The 20000-nt window shown below is 37.2% G+C and overlaps 2 protein-coding genes and 1 long non-coding RNA gene across 7 annotated transcripts in view; all 3 read left to right on the top strand.

Annotated features, from left to right (window-relative positions):
• The window catches only part of LOC138039981 (uncharacterized), a 12192-nt gene extending 3429 nt beyond the window's left edge, over window positions 1-8763 (top strand). For both annotated transcript variants that reach the window (XR_011130671.1, XR_011130670.1), the window contains exons 3-7: window positions 5808-5968; window positions 7175-7229; window positions 8210-8336; window positions 8414-8510; window positions 8713-8763. This is a non-coding gene — a long non-coding RNA (uncharacterized lncRNA). The remainder of the gene's footprint in view (window positions 1-5807; window positions 5969-7174; window positions 7230-8209; window positions 8337-8413; window positions 8511-8712) is intronic.
• The window catches only part of LOC138039321 (coiled-coil domain-containing protein 93-like), a 113491-nt gene that overhangs the window by 68848 nt on the left and 24643 nt on the right, over window positions 1-20000 (top strand). The gene's annotated exons all lie outside the window — the stretch shown is intronic.
• Window positions 10272-20000, top strand: part of LOC138039827 (carbonyl reductase [NADPH] 1-like) — a 172303-nt gene continuing 162574 nt past the window's right edge. Inside the window, exon 1 of the mRNA XM_068885700.1 lies at window positions 10272-10649. The gene's annotated coding sequence lies outside the window, so the exon portion shown is untranslated. The remainder of the gene's footprint in view (window positions 10650-20000) is intronic.

Below are 20000 nucleotides of genomic sequence, written 5' to 3'. Positions count from 1 at the left end.
AGTAGCGTATTCAAATCAAATTTGCCTGTCAACTCCTATCTGAAACGTATCCAGATTCAATCTAGTACTCAGGACTCCTCAAGGAAACAGAGGTAACAGAGCATGTTCCATGACCCCTCGACAGCAATCTTAAGAAAGGAACTGGATCTGGATTTAGTGTCCACACAGTTCTGGATTCCTAGTGGATTTAAAAATATCCATTTTGGAGAGTGTATTAAAAAATTTCCAGATTTGCCAGCGAATTCACCTGATATGTGTGAACAGAAGGCGTATCCGGAAAGAAAAAAATTGCGGATTCAAAAATATCTGGATATGTGTGGACAGGGCCTGAATCCTAAAAAAAATGGTTTTGGTACAAAATATATGCCAGAAATGGAAGGAGTGTGATGAAATTAGTGAGAATGTCAATTTTGAGGCCTCTGACATTTAGGCGAGAGATTTTACAGTGAATTTAATGCTTAAAAACTTAAGCTTTAGTGAGATTTATATGGAAGTCAGCTGCTGGAGGGCAAACTTTGCCTCCAGTACCCAATTCTTTTACAATTTTTAAAGTTTCATACCGTTCTAAAATCACGTTTTGTACCACAACCATTTTTTATAATTGACAAGGTCACATGACACGGTCATGGGAAGGGCCTACTCACCAATGAATAAAAGGAAAATAATGATGATGAAACGGGCCTTCTTACTTGAATTTTCTCAATGATTTGGTCTCGAAATGACAGCAAAACCATCAATCATAATGATCATTTTATCATTTTAATAATTATTACGTACGTCGTACTTGGATGTAGTTTTTCAGATTTACGTTCTAATTCGCTTCGCTCAAACGAACGTAAAACATTTTACCCTTAAATTCCCGTAATACAAACAAATACCACGAGAAATATGGTAGGATGCGCAAGCGTATCCAAAACAGTTTATTATAAGATAGAAATTACAAAAAGAAATTGTTACTGCACTTTTTTTTTTTTTTTTTTTTTACAACTCTTTAGATACTACTGTATGCAGAAACTAATCTACGCTCCATAATACGTTACAAACCTAAATACTTAGTTACATGCAACCTGTTTTCAAGGCTTTCTTCAACATACATATCCTTGGCAGAATCAGATTTCCACCTACCAGGAATTTTAAGTAGTCTTTCTGGAATCGAATTCCTACTATGGCGTACGGCAGCTGTAATGCCACCGGATCTTTAACTATGAAGACCATAAACATTAGGGTTGTATAGCCCAGCTGACTTAAGGTATCCCTTAAGATATCTCTACAGGTAGTATAAGAAATCTTTCCGCTCCTCAGGGTATAGCTAGAAGTACTACGGTGAAAAACAATTGGTCTAAATAAAGGGGAGGACTGTCTAAGTCAATACCAGATAAATCTAAATAACGTTGTAAAACACCAACAGGACAGTACTTAGATCCAGATGCACTAATATAGACGAAATTCCCTTCCCTATAAACATCTGTCTTACTACGAGGCACAAAAATTCTTATATAATCGCTGTGAAATTCGATATGCTCCGGAACGATATTGCATAATTCGTCATAACGAAAAAACCCTGCGAAGGCTAAAGAGCACAACGCAGCAATACGGAGATTCTTTAAATTAGCATCTTTCCTGTTATGAATATCTAAAATACGCCTTATAATTTCTGTGGAAATAGGCTTCTTTTTCATAACTGGCTATGACTTCTGGCGTTTAGCGGATTCGACGACATTTCTGCAAAATTCGCTATCTAAAGGATTACGATCCAAACTAGGGACAAAAGAATGTAACCATTTAAGGGCCGCATGGGCTAAAATTACTGAGGAGCTAGAAGCGGAAGACTGCTGAACTTCAAACAAATATAGAGAAACAACACTAAGAGGAAAAGGTAACTGCATGTTGAACTGTCTACTTTTAGACCAGTCCAAGAACTTTCTGATAACACGAACGTAAGCTTTAGTGGTCGAATCCGACCTGGACTTCAACATAACATTTAGCACTTCATAAACGTTGATTGAAGAAAACTGTTGAAAGCCTTTCCAAGAATTACTTGATAGCATAATCTGTAAAGACAAGAACAAAACATACATACTAGAAGAACAAAAGAAAGACAGAACATCCTTTAATAACCGTACAAAAATCAGTCATTGATGAGGCCAGTGCCACGTAAGACGTTAAATGATCGTATGGGCCAGTGCCGCGTAGATCAACAACCATTGATGAGGCCAGTGCCACGTAAGACGTTAAATGATCGTATGGGCCAGTGCCGCGTAGATCAACAACCATTGATTAGGCCAGTGCCACATAAATCAACTATACTCCTATTAGGACAGCACCATATGAAATGACAGACCAAATATTAGGCTAGTGCCTTACAAATAAACGGCATACTGCCTTGGCCAGCGCCAACAACTGAAAAAACATAGGCTAGTAGACACACCGTCCAATAAATTAATCAGTAAATTTTAGTCTGACGGCCTTCTGAGATTTAAGATAATGTAATACGCGTGGGATGATACCAACTGGATGGACTACTAAGCAATTTTCCCCTCGAAGAGACTGAAAGAAAAATCAACACCCGAGGAATTGGGATTCCAAAACCTCGAGAAATACCTGGGGATCTTGCGGTTATAATAATTTGCAAAGCAATCTACACTATGCGGACCCCACAAGCCATCGAGAAAAAGAAAAAATTCTTCAATAATTTGCCAATCATCAGTATCAATTAAACGACTTATATAAACAGCTTGTTGATTCGAAGTGCGAGGGATCCACTGTACATCTAAATGAATTCCCGATCGGATACAAATATCAAAAATCCCTCTGGCCATTTGTGCAAACCTAATTTCATGCTGCCCACTTCAACAATCTGAGCAGCTACTTGGCTATCCGTAAACCACTTAACATGTGATCCAACACTGAGGCAAATGATTGCAAAGAAACTCAATAACAGACAGTTCTCTCCACATTGAACTTTGACCTCTCTCGTTCTCCGACCACGTTTTGTGGCACACAAAATCATTGTTAAAATCAGTAATTGCTCCACCTCCGGTGGAACTGGCGTCAGAATACACAAAATAACTTGGTACCTTACTTACAAAGCAATACCTAGTGTTGATATTAACCATACTTTCCTTCCAAAAATACAGTTCTTCCTTGCAGTAATCGTCAAGAAGGGATATAGAATCCCAATTATCCCTGCACGCGGTGGACAAGACACAATGTCTGGTCATTATCCTGCCAATGTTACCAACTACAGGCCAGGTAGAGATAACTTGACCTGTGAAGGAAGACAACTCTCTCGCGGTAACTTTGAAATCGGCTTCAATAATATGATCAATTGAGTTAATGATCTTAACAATTCTCCTTTCCACAATTTAAAAGTACCTAATGCAGCATTCCAGGTAATACCCAGCCAGTCCAATACTTGGGTGGGTTCCCATACCGATTTATCTTCATTGACAACAAAACCTGCGTTGCACAAATCCGCCCTTACAGCCCGGGCCTTAATGAGACAACTTTCTCTATCCTGAACAATCGCCCAACCATCATCCAAGAAGATGGCTTTACAAAGACCCTGTACTCTCCAATAACTTTTTTTTTTTCTTTTTTTTTAAGGCTTCAAAACCTTAGTAAAAACCCAAGGGGCAGAGGACAGACCGAACGGGACCACAGAAAAAACAAAATATTTCCTTAATGGAATCGGGCGCACGCCATGAAAACCCCAGAAAAGTTTGGTGCTCTTGTGCAATGTCTACATGATGGTAACCACTTTTTAAATCGAAGGAAAACATGAACCCATCCTTCACAAAATAAGACATAGCAATTTTCCAGTCCTCTTACTTAACACTTTGCTTAATTAATGACTTGTTGACATGACGCAAATCGAGAATAAGCTCTTCTTACCGCATGGTTGTTCAGAAACTGACAAAGGATTTACAACAAAAGGCTGCTCATTAACCAAACGCACCCGGTCTGAATTAAGGAGCTCAAGAACAGCTTGATCCACAAAAACAGCATAAATACAAGCCGACTTATTATTTTTCAGTTTTACGGCCAACGGAAAACTAATGAATGGCAGTCTGTAGCCATTTTCAATAATAGACAAAATGAAATCCGGAGCACCTATAGATCTGCAGAAAACTAAATTATTCTTCAGATTACCCTTAACACGTAATGAATGTCAGCTTTCAAGTTCGTAATCCTGTGTAAACTGATGTACCTGCGCCAAGGCATCATCATTGCTTTTGTTGAGCTGATTGGCCTGAGGTTGGCTTGTTGTAGGAGATTCCAGGGAAAGAATTGTAGCTAAGGGGCTGGTAACTTCCCGGCCAGAACAAGGATTGGCAGTCCTTAGCCCAGTGTCCAAATTTGCCGCATTTGAAACAGCGGAAGAAGTCGCCAAAAGCGTCTCTACGGCCTGAAAGATAAAGGCAATGACGAAACCTGTAGTAAACGGGAGGTGGGGGGGGGGGGGGGGGGGAAGGCTTAAAGCAGAAAGATGAATAAACTGTATGGAACCGCAAGCGTGAATGGTACTCAAGAGACAGCGGAGGGTATAAATACTAATAACTGGCCAATCCTAACATACATGAAAAACAGAATGCACAATAGTGGGTGCGGCAGGTGTGAAATGAAAACACCGCAACTAATTACTTGGAATACCAGCGGAAAATATATTTACGTTCTAATTCGCTTCGCTCAAACGAACGTAAAACATTTTACCCTTAAATTCCCGTAATACAAACAAATACCACGAGAAATATGGTAGGATGCGCAAGCGTATCCAAAACACCCATGAACATACAAAGTATAGAGGAGACTCTTCATCTTATACCACGAAAAAGTTGATTATCAGTGCCCAAAGCAATTCTTGGTTTCTTTCCACGATCACTGGAGAGTTGTTCTTTTTGGCGTCTCTTGCGACTCGCAGCTTCCCTTGCCTTCTTAAGACGTTTTTCATCTTCGGAGCCGGATGCAAGTTCGTCTGACTCGTACTCGGCTACGACCTGCCAGCCGTCCATGCTTTTATCAGCGATTTTTATCAGCTTCTGCCGCTTTCGAATACGTTGCCTGCCTTCTTGGGAAAGCTTCTTGATTTGCGACAACTTTGGCTCGATGCTTTCGCTCTCGGTTTCAATACTTTCCAAAATGGTATCCAGCTCGGCATTAAGCTCAAATTGTTTCTGGTTTCCTTTGAACTTTAGCTGCACAACTTCTTTATCTAACTTACTTCTATGCTCGATTTGCTTTCCTTTGTCTTCTAATTTTTCTCAAGAAAATCTTTGAACATGGAAAAGACTTGATCAACGGCTGCTGAGTTGCCTCCACTGTCACCCGAAGACGTTTGGAATACTTCAGCCGAAACGGACGAACCTTCGCTCTGTATCTGGTCGTTGGGCATCACACGAATAGATGGGCTTAAAGCAGAAAGATGAATAAACTGTATGGAACCGCAAGCGTGAATGGTACTCAAGAGACAGCGGAGGGTATAAATACTAATAACTGGCCAATCCTAACATACATGAAAACAGAATGCACAATAGTGGGTGCGGCAGGTGTGAAATGAAAACACCGCAACTAATTACTTGGAATACCAGCGGAAAATATATACGTGCTAAGTTCTGCACATAAGAACATGGCATTGTTCTATTGCCAAAATTGTGGTTTTGTCTGTTTGCAATTCCTGTTACATAGTATTTTGCTGTCGTAAGTGTTTTTGTTTTGAAGCTGGTACAACTTTAAAGCCTCTTGGTCAGGGTAAGACTATTAGCTCTTGGACTGCCTGTCAATGAAGTTTGATTTTGACTCTCTGGCAGGTATTTGCCACTGCTAGACATGGTTACCAAGCTCATGGATATGAATTAAATCATTGCATGGCTGGTTTGGTATTCAAAACTGCAGGCAAGGCTACAAGGACTCCCTAAGAAGGACACATTTTCCAGAGCTGACTTGTGGCAGTTGAAAAATTCACTTACCGGTAACTCCTGGCATTAAAGTGGTCTTAATCTAGAATCTGGCTGGCTATAGTGGAAGTTCCTATATTTACCCAGCACTCAGCAATAATTAATGTAGCTGTTAAAATAATGAAGCATTTATACAACACATTTTAATGCCACATTTCATGTGCCAAATCTGCTGAGTGGGAGTTCCTATTTCCTGTCTGCACAAAAACTCAGTGTAAGGAATATCTTAGACATAATCTGTTGCCTAATGCTTTCACTAATGCAAATGGTCTGATTTTGTAAGATTCTTTGTTAGGCCAGTAAACTGAGGTCCTGCATCATAACCTTAAAGTCTGTAAATAACCCTGTGAGACAACAATAATTATAGGAAGAATCCTCTTCATAATACTGGGCGTAGCGGGTCTTTCAGTTCCAGCAATGATTTTTTTGCATTCCAGCTGTACTAAAGTCGGGGTGAAAACAAAGTTTGCAGGACAACAGATGAGCACAAAGAAAACTTAAGAGGGTGCATAGCCGAATGTAAATGACAATTTTGTTACCATTGTAAAAAATTAATAATAAATAGATTTAGTACAATTGTAGTAAAAAGAAAAGAGGATTGGCTGTGTGCGTTCTGTGACTTGTTCTTTTATTAAGTTCTTTTAGACAAGACATGTGGTTTACAGTCAAGCTAATAATGTCACGTGTGACCAGTATCCACAAAACTGAAATAATCTTGGAGCTTCCGAGATTTGAATGGAATCTGGGAGATTTTTCTGAAAGTTGCTGTACGAAAAATGCACAATAACGGAACAATTCATCAAGTGTTTGAAATAGTTTTCACTTTTCAATCACCTTTTATTTTATAATAAAAGGAAAGTTCATAGCGTCGAATTTATTTTTGATTTATCAAGGAAAATATCTAAACGGGAAATTCAGAATCTCAAGAATGAAGTTCAAAACTGGCACATGTGCAGTTCAAATTTTAAAACTACTCAGGTCACGCGTGACATAGCTTAACTGTAACACCTTTATTTTAGAAGGCTAAAAGTCCAAGCAATTGCAAATTTAAATTACAAAGGCAGGATGGTTTTTGTTTGTTAATTTTGGTGAGGCTATAGGTTAAGGGGTAGTGTGGTTCTCTCTAATTTCAATTATTCTTGAGCCAAAAAGGCAGTGATATTTCTTTGATACATCCCAAGAGGACATTATTCTCAGTGATCCTGTTATTTTACTTACAGGTTAAACTCTCCAACTTGGACATTGTGGCTTGATAAATTTGGAGTTGCTAAGATGGTAAGATTTTAAAAAAGCTTTTAAGATGTAACAGTTACTTTAGACATCATGTTTACGAGAAGTGTTTGTCCTTACCTCAATACAACTTTGACACATTTGTTAAATTAGCATTTTTACAGATCAGTTGTTTACTAGAAGATTGGTTTCTCATGCAGCTAAACAAGATCTTTCCAGCCAATCACAAACCTTACATAATGTTATACCCTTGGGAGTGAAATAGGTCTGTCATGAGATATGAAAGGTACTAAAAAGCTCATCTTAAAATGTTGTGGTGTCCTTTAAATAATGGTGACCTAGTTCTAGCATAAGAGTTGTATGCTCCAGGTTGTTCCCGGCTGTTGATATGGGTAATTTTGTCAAGACTTGGCTGGCTAGCAGCAAAGGTGTGAGTGCATGCTTTATATTAAAGAATAACAACTAGATACCGGTTCTGATGCTACAGATTGGGACATACTTGACCAATATCCCAGAGAGGCTCTTCTGAAAGAGGCTCCAGATTTTGCCACTTTTAATGCCCAGGTTTTGCAGACCTGCCACTCATAATTTTTGTATTTTGCTAATATTAAAGAATGCAGCACTTGAATTAACATGTGATAACAATGTCAACAGGAACGGAAAACTAAAACAGACTGAAGTACTGCATAGAAAAGTGTGTCCTGTCATGCATTGTAACTTCAGTCATAATGATAACTATTTACTCCTTAACAATTGCACTGGTAACCAAATATTCATGAAGCAGGGGTTTCCTTGGAAGCCAGTCATCGGCGGTATATCGCCGTGTGTCTGTCAGATTTTCAGTCAAACTCTTTTATTAAAAAGACAAGTCTAGAGTGCGTGACAGCTTCTTACATTGATTAGCCCCGAGGCATCTGCTTGAAAAGTTATTGAAACCCCTGCATTAAGGATTTAAAAGCCACTACGTGGTAGAAGCTGAGTGCATGGAATCTCATTTTCAGGGCTTTATGATTTACTTTTTACAGTGTATGAAGGTGTTGGATGTCAAAATTGGGTGTTCATCTGGGTCAATCCTGGGCATAAGTGAGTAACAAAGAACCAGATCCTACACACATTAGACAAACTACTCAAGGATAAAAAAAAGTCCAACTGGTGAGTGTAACTTACACAATTTTGCCTTGTAAAATTAAATATTAATTGAATGAAAATTTTCTGAATGCTTTTTACAGCCTCTTTAAGGTATATCTAAGGGAAAAAGTTCAAGTTGCCACAAGCGTGTATTTTGATTAGAGGGATTTTGCAAGAACTGAAATCTTACATGTAGAGGTATAGTCTAAAGAGTATTACCGTTTTTTTCAGTTGTTCACTGAGGCAATGGGATTTGCAAGTCATTGTGACAAGTTCTCTCTTTCAAAATTATCATTTCCAATCAGTTTAGTCTAGTTCAGGTAATGTTCTCGCTAGCTTTTAAAAAACCAGACATTGGTCACTTTTTAAAACTATTTCAACTTCTCTTCTCTTCGTATAGGAATTATAAAAAAGTTTGAACATGTCTATTTCAGCAAGCTAATGAAAGTCAGTCTGTGCTGTTTGTTGGTGAGTTAATTAAAGTGCCTCTGATGTAAAAAATATCTTTTGCTTATTTTAAAGGGGCAGTGTCCTGGATTGTAGTAAAGGAGCAAAGTAGCAAAGGAGACCTGTTTACTGATGGCAAACAAAAATGAATGGTCAAAGTTACTTCAAAATGGCTATTTTAGCTCACAGAAACCATTCTTAAGTGTTTTTGGTTATGCGTAGCCAAGATTAATTTGAATGCCAATTTGAAAGCATTGGGCCTTCGTTTTCAGATACTCCCTTTGCATCGTAGATAAATTCCATAATAACTTAGCGTGGCTCATTTTTTTCTTAAAATTTGATAGATTTTAATCAGTCACTGCGGTGATACAGAAGCAAGTTAAGAATGAAAAATCACTGAAAATTGATTTATTAAATTTATGGTCAAAATAAAAGGGATAAAGGAGTAATTCCCATGATACAACCCATTTAAAGACCTTTCAAAATGATGAAGAATGGTGTTTTCTATTTTGGAATTCCTTCTTTGACGTTGCAGAGATGTTCAAGTTTTTGTTAAAAATTGGTGATGTGCCAAACATTGCAAAATGACTGTAATGAATCACAAAATAGAGAATATCTCTGAAAATATTGGAGTAATGATATTCAAACTTGGCACCAGTAATGTACATAATAAAATTTAGATAAGGCACAAAGTGACACCCCTGAAGATGTTGCCATGGCAACAGTCTTGTTTCCAGTCCCTTTCTGCAATAAAGCAAAATATCTAGGATTTTGACAGCTTACCGACAGACGAGAGGCGCTGCAGCAAAAATGGTTGCCATGGCAACAGCAATGGGATGCCATTTTGTGTCTTGCTTTATGTAGATTACTGCTGCCAAGTTTGAACATAACTTATCCAATATTTTCAGAGATATTCTCAATTTTGTGATTCATTACAGTTATTTGCAATGTTTGCGACATCATCAATTTTTAAGCAAAAAACGTGAATATCTCTGGAATGAAACAAGGTATTCCAAAATGGAAACCACCATTCTTCATCATATTGAATGTCTTTAAAGTAAGCAAAAGATATTTTTCACTTCATAGGCACTTTAATGTGAAAATAGTTTACTTTTCTTTATGACATGTCAACACCAACAGTTTAGGTCCCCTCAAAAACCCTTTAAAGGGTTAACCCATTTCCCGGTTTCACTCACGTGATCAACACCCATGTTTTTCAACAAAAGTAAAAGAAAACATTTGCATAATGACAGAGTTTAATTCCCAGAGGACTGGGTCGGGATGCCAACATACTGCCATTTCTTTGTTTGGGGACACCAACATGACCGTGGACGTGCGACATGTAAAACCCGAGAATTCCCTCCTGAGATTGAGAATTATAGGTTTTACTCTGCCTAATGCCAGACGATTTTACTCGCCTTGGGGGCTGCTTCTGTTTTTTTTTTTTTGGGGGGGGGGGGGGATGTGAATGGGTTATTAAGGGACATTTTCATTATTTACAAGGATGACCAAGTCAGAAAAAAACTGAATGGGGTTTGAAAAATTTTGTTAAACAAATTAAAGTGAAAAGGTTTTAAAAAAATGTTGACTTTATCCTAAAACTGGGGCGGAAATGCGATAGTTATTTGTTGAGAACAACACGTGGAACCAGTGTAATTGTATAATAATTGAAATTCACCCAATAAATTGCGTTCTGAAAGGGTTGTCGCATCTGCACACCATTCAACGGCACACCAGCTGTCACAGTCATCATCATTGTTAAGATCATCATCATCAACATTCATTATTAATGTCGCTAATCCTATGGCCCCTAGGGGGTTCCTATTGATGAGCAAAATCACCTGCCGTTAGACAGAGTAAAAGTTTAACAAGCACCACTCAACACCTAAGGTATTTGATGGGCTGTTTGCGTTGTCTACTTTTTTCTGTATGCTGTTTTCTTGTATATGTTTTCAAGGTGAATAGAACTTTTGCTTTGTCATGCACATCATTGCGATAAATATTATTGTTATATCTTATTATTTCAACCTTTTTCTTGCATTTGAACATAAACATTGAGCATGCAGTTAATTGAAGGTGGAGTTCTCATTTGCTCAACAGCTAATAATATTGCTGTCAACGTGACACATGAAATTATTCCGACCTGTTTTATTGTCTTCATAAATGTTCTCTTTAGGATAATTAATTTTTAACATGGAAGCGAAAGTGTGTAAGTGGAATGGAAATTCTAAGGCTAGGTGCATGTCTATGTAGACTTAATGTGCCGATCAACTCAAAACTTCAACATTACCCCCCCCCCCCCAGGCAAAGCCCGGGCATTTGAACTTTTGAAGATTAAATCGTTCAAATTCCCGTCCCCTCGGGCCAAAATGGTGTTCAAATGCTCTACCCTTTCATTGCATTTGTCTGTCATACCCTTTCAATTTTGCTGCATTGAGTTTTCAATTCTTTCACTTTTGCTGCGTAGCTTGAGAGTGGAGTTTCATTTTCTTAACTTCGAGGTATCTTTTCCAGAGTCTGAAAATCATTATCCCAGTTGACAATGCTTTCTGGATTTCTTTAGGTGTTCCAAAATTGGGATCAAAAAAATGGTTCAGTTAAATAGTAAACAGCAGTCAAATATCCTTTGACATATTCTTGGAGCATTTCCACAACTTTAAGTTAAGTGTAAAAATTCTGTTTGCAGTGTCTGGTCTCTGGTCAAAGAAGCTTATCAGAAGGAGGTCATTTGTATAGAGAATTAGGGGCACCCTGACCATTTTTCTGACATATGGACACGAGCTCTTGTAAGGGATTTACAGTGGCTACAATGCTTCCATGTGCATCCTTGAAGAAGGTAAGATTTCTAGTATCATATTTAAGCACCCAGAGGAATGTCGTAAGTGGTCATAATCACCATAAGAAATGCTAGGTAGCTGCCAGAAATATGGTGCTACAAATCTCTCATCAGAAATTCGTAATCCTAAATATTGAATTCCCCTGGCTACAGTTGATTCTGTTGGTGTCATCAGCTGGATGGAAGCAGAAAGTAAGAAACCAGCAGAGTCTGTCGAGTGACCAGTAAGATTGACCTTCTTCTCTGCACAGTCTTTCCTCACTTTCTGCCAGATTTACTTCTTGGTAGTGGGCCACATCAGATAAAACCAATGGCTGTGACCTTTGTCCATAAAGGTTACAAAAGTTGTGAACTGCCACTTTTGCAGCTACAATAGTTCCTTGCTGTCAATTAATCCTTGCACTGTTCGTTGTAGTGCAGAGAAATCTTCTACATGTACATCTGTAAAAAAATAAGATTTAAGAGTTTTATTTGCTGTGGATTTGGATTTTTGTGGAATTAAGTTGGAAACCAGTAATTTTCTAATTCCTAAAATAGAGCCTTGTCTTGCATAACAAAATAAAATGGGCTACATGTAACAATGAAAACTGCACTGCTTTAATACAAATTATAAATTTAATTTTCTTGCAGTGCAACTATGTAATTTGGATTTGATTTTGGTTTGATCGTGTGCTCACTTATTTTACATATGATTGGATATTGCACATCACGCCAAATGATATTTCTAAAATGTACTATGCAATATTAGTACATTTCACCTTAATCAACAAAAAACTTTGTCTGGGGGAAGGTCTGCTTTTGCTTTTGGGGAGGGGTAAGGGGGTAGATGATGTATTTTGCATAGCTAATTTCTGAGTAATGTACAAATCAAGGAGAAAATGTTTGCTACAATGTGTTTTTACTTAAGGAAAAACCATAATGCTCAATACCGTAATTTTGCAGCACTTTTCAAAATTACCAGATTATGGAGGTCTCCTTCTTAAACTGGTGCCTTCTGATGTAATGATCAGATCTCCAGTGTTCAAATGTGAAGAATCATTATTTAGACTGGTCATAAAGTACAGGGGGTGAGCTGGAAATATACACAGTTTGGGACACTGTCTTTATGCATCATTTAAGAGGTACGCACTGGGCAGGGGGTGGTGGGGATGCTGGAAACGATAATAATTAGCAACTATTCATTGAAGTTAATTTCCTAGTGATAGTCCATTTCATTGTATCATAATGCCTAACACAACAATATTTGTCACGTAAACAAAGTCATCATGCCATGCATTGAGAAACAAGAATTTAAGTGAGGGTCTCATAAAACTGGTCTTTTTATAAATGAGTTTTTCTTGCCTCCCCCTCTCACCCTTGTCCCACTCCCTGTATTACATATTATATTATATATTTCAATAAGTACATCTATGAACCCGGTTATTTCTTACCTACCGTAGTTTGTTATTTCTTCTTGGAATTTGCAAGGCATCATTGTCCCATTCATCTACATTACCAAAAATACAGATAAAAACATGAAAGATTTGTCGAGTTTCATAACCATTGCATTAACTCTGCTTTGGTAACACGGCTCCGTGAAATCAAACTTTTCATCAACAATTTCTGAATTGAGTTCAAGTCAACAGATCACACATTCACATTGCAAAGGAGATCTCCTCTTAGGGACGGTGCCTGCTAATTCAAAGGTATTTTTGCGCGGTTTGATGAATATGCGGGAAAAGCAGATCTTAACAAGTGTTATTGAAATCCAAAAAGAAAATTGGGGGTTAAACCACGCATTTTTCGAAGATAATTAATCAATAATGTTTATAAAAAGCTTTAAAATACAAAGCAATGTATGGCGTTCTTTTCCAAATTGAAGCTTAATTATCTCTGAACAATGCGTGGTTACCCCCAGTTTCCTTTTTGGATACCGAGATCACCTACTAAGTTCGGCTTTCTCCGCATAGTTTTGAACCGCGCAAAAATATCCCTGTATCAATAAGCACCAGCGATAGGAAATCCGACTATCTCGAGATGCGCAGAACGTATGCGCAAGAACAATAGTAGGCACCGTCCTTAAGGACGGGGGTAACCATGCATTCTTTAGAGATAATTGAGCTTCAATTTGAGAAAGAACGCCATACATTGCATTGCATTTTAAAGCTTTGTACAAATATTGTTCATGAATTATCTTTGAAAAATGCGTGGTTACCCCCAATTTTCTTTTTGGATTTCAACAACACTTGTTAAGATCTACCTTTCTTCATAATCACAAATCGGGGCAAAAATACCTTTTTATTAGTAGGGCCGTCCTCTCAGACTACCAACAAATGGTGAACTGTGTATCATATACATGTAATGTTCGATGCTCAAGTAAGCCATTCAACAGACTGAAATTTGTTGAAAAACGTTGATGGAAATAGAGATGAGCTATGTTCTATTCAACAGGTTTCCATCACTTGAACATCATTCATCAAGTTATTGTTTTTCATGAAAATTTCCACAGAGGATGTGTTCGCCACAGTAGCAATCATATCATCAGCATATAAGAGAGTCTTAATTTCATCATTATCAATTTTTATGCCTTCAATATGTTCATTTGACCTAAGTGATATAGCCAAAATTTCGATTGCCACAACAAATAAATAAGGTGACAAAGGATCCCCTTGCCTTACACCCCTTTCTAACTTAAACTGCTCGGAGAATAACCCATTGTTTATCACACAACTCGAGACATTATTATAGAAGGTTTTAATCCATCTTATCAGGGTCGGACCAAAATTGAAGGCCTCTAGTGATTGATAAATACCTAATAACTTAAGCGATTCAGTATGATCTATAATGTCTAGAATTTAACGAGCCGCCTCTCCAATATATCTACCCTTGATAAAACCGGATTGATTGTAATGGATTATTCGAGGAAGAACCTTTTTGATTCTATTAGATATCGGACCTTAAAAGCAAGCTTGGAGTCAGCATTGACGAAAGAGATCGGTCTCCAGTTTTCCAAATACATTCGATCTTTATCCTTTTTATCAATTAATGTGATAATTGCCTGTTTTTGTGAATTTGACATTTCTCCTGAGTCAAAGGAGTAGTTAAAAACATCTATCATAAGCTCACCCACACAGCTCCAGAACGTTTTGCAAAACTCAATAGGTATACCATCGTTCCCAGGGGTCTTTCCATTTTCAAAAGTATTCAATGTGCTTTGACACATTCTTCAATAGTTACTCGACCTTCACAGCCTAGTCTTTCTTCCTCAGGTAATTTTGGTATACAGGGTTGACCAAAAAAATGTTCCAACATATTGGGCTGCAACGTATTAATTTTCCTACTATACAGATTTTTATAATATTTTGAAGACGAGTCTAAAATTTTTTCATAATTGGTTTTGATCACTCCACTTAGACAAAGTTTCCTTATATATTTCCTTGCATGGTTTCTTTTTTCCAAACTTAAAAAATACTTAGTATTTTTTCCTCATGTTGGTGCCGTCTTGCCCTTGAACGCACAATTAATCCATTGGCTTTCTCATCATAAAATTTTTCTATTTCAGTTTAACACTAGTCCAGAATCTTTTCAAATTCTTCACATTGATTTTGCTGAAATTGTATTTTTCCCAATTTTCCCTTTCTCTCTCTTAATTCTTACTAGTTCTTTTGAATATTGCATCGAAAAAAGACGTACATTATATTTAATCCAGTCCCAAGAAACTCTTGTATCTGAGAATTCTTTTCCTTGTTCTTTCCATACTTCAAGATTCATTTTTATTAATTGAATGAACTTTTCATCTGACAAAAGTGAAGTGTTCATTTTCCAGAATCCCGGCACTTTCTTAGTCTCTTCAACCTCCTGTAAATGAAGTAGAATTGCCGCGTGATCCGTTTTAATGGCTGCTATAATATCTACATTTTTAATCAGGTCTTGAAGTGCATCTGAAATGAGCCAATAATCTAATCTGCAGAAAATAAAAGGAGACTTTTGGGACCATGTGAAACTTTTCTTGTTTGGGTTTTTAACCCTCCAGATCTCATACAAATTGAATGTCTTCAAATACGTTCAACAATTTACTTTCTTGTCATTATTATCCCTCCTTGTTTATCCAACATCGGGTTCATAGGACAATTAAAGTCCCCTCCAATAATTATTCTATCTTCATAAGCGAGATCTTCCTTTTTTTAAGACGGCAAGCAGATGATCATAAAATTGTGCAGCTTGATTGTCATTGTTTGGAGCGTAAACATTGAATAAATAGTAGTTTTCGTCATTAATTTGTGCTTGAATACCAATATATCTACCGGCGGGATCAACGTAACTTTGTTTTATTTTACAATCAAAGCCATTTCATAATAATATCGCAACACCTCTTGCATTGCTGCTCCCATGGGCGAGCTCTAATGGTGTGCCCCATTCAGCTTTCCATTGTTTCTCCCTATCGCGCGTGGAATGCGTTTCTTGAAGAAAACTTATATTTGCATTTTGTTTTCTACACCATGCAAATATTGAACGTCGTTTTTTGAAATTACTCAAACCTCTTACATTCAAAGATAACATTTTGAAATCACAAGAACCCATCACAAGCCTTCCTCAATAATAATAAAGAGGGGAGAAATTTGCGGCAGCCTGCTAACAATAATTAGTAAAATCCAACTAGTGGTCTATTATCAGTGCTGCGTTCTGATTGGTTGAGCTACTAGTAGGCTATTTGTTATAGCCCACTAGTAGCGAAAAGCGCCGGCTTTGAAAACCAAAACAACAATTAAAGTCTAGCTTTAACTAGCGAAAGATGTTTTGTCTCGATATTTTTTTGACCAACTAGTTGGATTTTACTAAAACAATTATTCCTCTCGCCCTCATGGCCTCTGAGTCAATAGCCTATTCGGCCTTCGGCCTCATGGGCTATTGACTCATAGCCCATTCGGGCTCGAGGAATAATTGTTAAATATAATGGAAATACTAGTTAAGAAGGATCTGCATCGTACAAAACACGGAAACACATAAAAACACAGAAATAATAGAATTTTGGTATAAAAAATTTTCGAGAGCATATTGACGAAGGTATTACTGAAGGAGTCTCCCATCCTTTACCCTGTCCGATCCTAAACATAATAATAAGCCTTTTCTTTCTTCCAAATAAGTATTTCCCGGTTTATTTGTCGGTTTTAAACAAATAATACTCTCATTAGGATTTGTAAAATAAAGCCCCTAAATATACTACCAAATATGCCGCGGCATAACAAGGAACAGCTGAAAAATTAAAGAAAAGTATAAAAGGATACATACATGTCCATTGATCTGACAAGAAGAAGGATTTCAGTTTCGCCGAATCTTTATCTTTGAAGAGAATACGCGCAGGGACATTCCAAGGAATGTAGGCAAAGTCCACTTCTTCTCGAGAACGAATTTCGTTAATATACCTCTTCTTTAACTTCTTTCGGTCGTCTCTCACTTTCTTCGACACGTCGTCAGAGATGTAAAGATTTGCCTCCAAGAAAGGGTTATCTCTGTTATCATTTCTGTTTACCAATACCAAATTACCCAAAATTGGGTTAATTGAGTCAGAGAAATGTTCCTTTTGCACAATTGATAAGGAAGACTTATACCATCTCTTTTATGTCTGCTCCTATTCGCGCGCCTTTTGGAACAGATTCTGTAATTGGTGGACTGATCTCTGGGGTGAAACTTTGAGTCTATCTTTGAGAGATGTCATAGTTGCATTTTAAATAGAAATGATCTACTAGATTATTTGATAATTCTTGGTAAACTCTGTATATGGGAGTGTAGAAGAAGCAAATCACTCCCAAAGTTTAATATATTTCTACAGAAAGTAGAAGCTAAGCAGGAGACTGAAAAACTTATTGCCTCAAAAAACAAGAAGCTTCAAGATTTTTGCAAAAGATGGGAACCATTATTATGATTTCTGTGATATTGCGTGGAGAAAGTTTGTGGTTGGCTCATTCAAAATCTGCGTTATTTATTTTCGTTATTTAATTAGCTCTAGCTCTAAAACCCAATTGAAGTATCTGCATCGTGTCTGTTATGTGTTGTGTTGTGTTGTCTCTCTCTAAATTTGTAATCGATTTGCCTGGTGTAATTGTTGTAAGTATTCATAGAATGTAGAGTAAGGTAATAGCCTTTTCACGGTTAGTTTTTCTCATTTGCATTACAATGTAATCTAACGTGGATGCGAGGCAATTTCGGGTTAAAACTACAAAATAGCCCGAAATTGCCTCACATACATGCTAGATTACATTGTAATGCAAATGTCAAAAACTAACCTTGAAAAGGGCTATTAAAAAGAAAAACCTTTTTGTAAGTAGTGTACGTATTATTTAGTTTGTAAGGTTAGGTAATTACAAGATAATATTGTAAGAAGTGTAGGTGTTATATAGTCTGTACTAGTAAGTAATGTAAGTCTTTTGTTAGTATTGTAATAATAGACAATTATTGGATGAGGTTTTTGTGGTATCTGGAATAATCAAGGTCGAGCTAACCACAAAAACCGAATCTAATAATTGTTTTATTATAGATTGTTTTGAAAAAAATAACGACAAACGCATTATCGCAGCACTTAAAAATGTACAACTGAGTGACATTGCTCTTGGAAATCATGCATTGCACGCGCAACCTACAGATTATTCACTACAGATTAGTGAATAATCTGTAGGTTGCGCTGTTTCCCAGAATTAATTGTAGGCTTTTAGCCAATGAGAAGACAGATGGTGACTACAATGTATAATAATTGTTATTATTATATGGCTGGCTACAATAGTACGCGCGCTCTGATTGGCTAATTGTGACTGAATTGTAGGGCAATATTCTCCCGTAATGCCCACGGGCCGATTACGAGCTTGCAAAAACAAAGCAAAAGGTAATTAAAAAACCATATAATAAACTACTTCCTAACCGAGCTAGCAAGAGCCGTACTGGGGAATATTGGCGCTCGATCTGTACTGCTACGTCCTCGGGCCAATATTCCCCAGTACGGCCCTCGCACTCGGTTAGTAAGAAGTTAGTGTTGTATGTAAAAAAACACTAATAAAATCAATGATCATTAAGAAAAATAATAATAAATAAATAAAAAAGTTATTGTTTTTCAGTTTCTAGAAGCAGACAACACACGTTTCAACATTTGTTGCACAATGTGTCGTCATCTTTAGAGGCTCGGATAACAATATTATTATTTATCATTCGATGTATTTTCTCCTTCCTTTTCATTGGCCGAGAGCCCACCACGTGACCTGCAAATAACTGCTTACAAATAATTGTTTTGCTGCAAATAATATTCTGCTCATGCGCAATTGAAATCATGAACACATTTTCCCTTTTTTTTCGGAGTTCAAATCCTTGAAGACTGTGAACTTGTTTCTGGAAGTCTTCAGCATTTGAAGGCATACATTTTGTTAATTGACAGTTGACTGTATGTACAGTGAAGTAAAGTCGACAGAATAAATTATTTAACTGAGAAGGAAACCAATTGATCACTGCCAGCAGCGCGCGCTTACCGCTTCCCCCAAACAATTGAAAACAAACTCGGTGATCGAATGATAAAACAATTATTGAACTCGGTTATCGTAAAATATCGTGATATGTCAGTGTCTCGCAGATCAATTATTTGTCTCAGCCTTTGGCTTCGGCAAATAATTGATCTGCTCGCGATATTTTGCTCAACCTCGTCCAATAATTGTTAATTGTTTAATATACAATAATTATTTCTCGTGGACAAACAAGAGGAGCCAATGAGAGATCTTTTGGTTTTGCCAACCAATGTGGCAGCAATGATGTTACATGAAAACCACCCATACAATATGACAATGATTATTCATTTTACTATGATGCGTGGAGTGGTCATCCATTTTCCTGAGGAGCATGGGTCATGATAGAGATGCTCTTTCCACCTTGATTGAATGTCACTGATCTTTAACTCTTTGTGATGATCTAAAGCCAATTGAAACAATATTACTGTTTTTTAAAGTTTTTTGTTTAAAATCATCTGTGGCTACACAGTCACATTCCATAACCTCCAAAGTAGGAGCCCATTTTTTCTCTTTTACATTGGTTTTTTAATTTACCTGTGCTAAATTTGTATTCAATTTGTTAAAATTCCACAGGCAGTATGGATTTAGCAAAGAGCAGAGAGACAAAGTAAGTCAATAATTAAGAGACAATCATGATTTTGTTAACGAACGATCTTCACAGTTGAAAAAATGGCCGTCCTTAAATAGAATTTAAGCTGATGACCAAGTGATTGTGCTGCAAATGGCTCTACAGGTGAACTACCAAGCGACCTGGGAGCTGTTCAGTTGCGAATGTAGAGTAGAACCTATAAGCAGTGAAAGTATGATGGAGGATATATGAAAGCTGAAGTGGTAGTCATTGTACTAGTCTCTGTATTCTCTCTGTTGCAGCCAGTAGAGATA

Source organism: Montipora capricornis, chromosome 1 (genome assembly GCF_036669925.1).
Source record: "Montipora capricornis isolate CH-2021 chromosome 1, ASM3666992v2, whole genome shotgun sequence".
In the NCBI taxonomy this organism is placed as follows: Eukaryota; Metazoa; Cnidaria; class Anthozoa; order Scleractinia; family Acroporidae; genus Montipora; species Montipora capricornis.
Note: the sequence above shows the minus strand (reverse complement) of the source record. Positions and strands in the feature narration are given on the sequence as shown.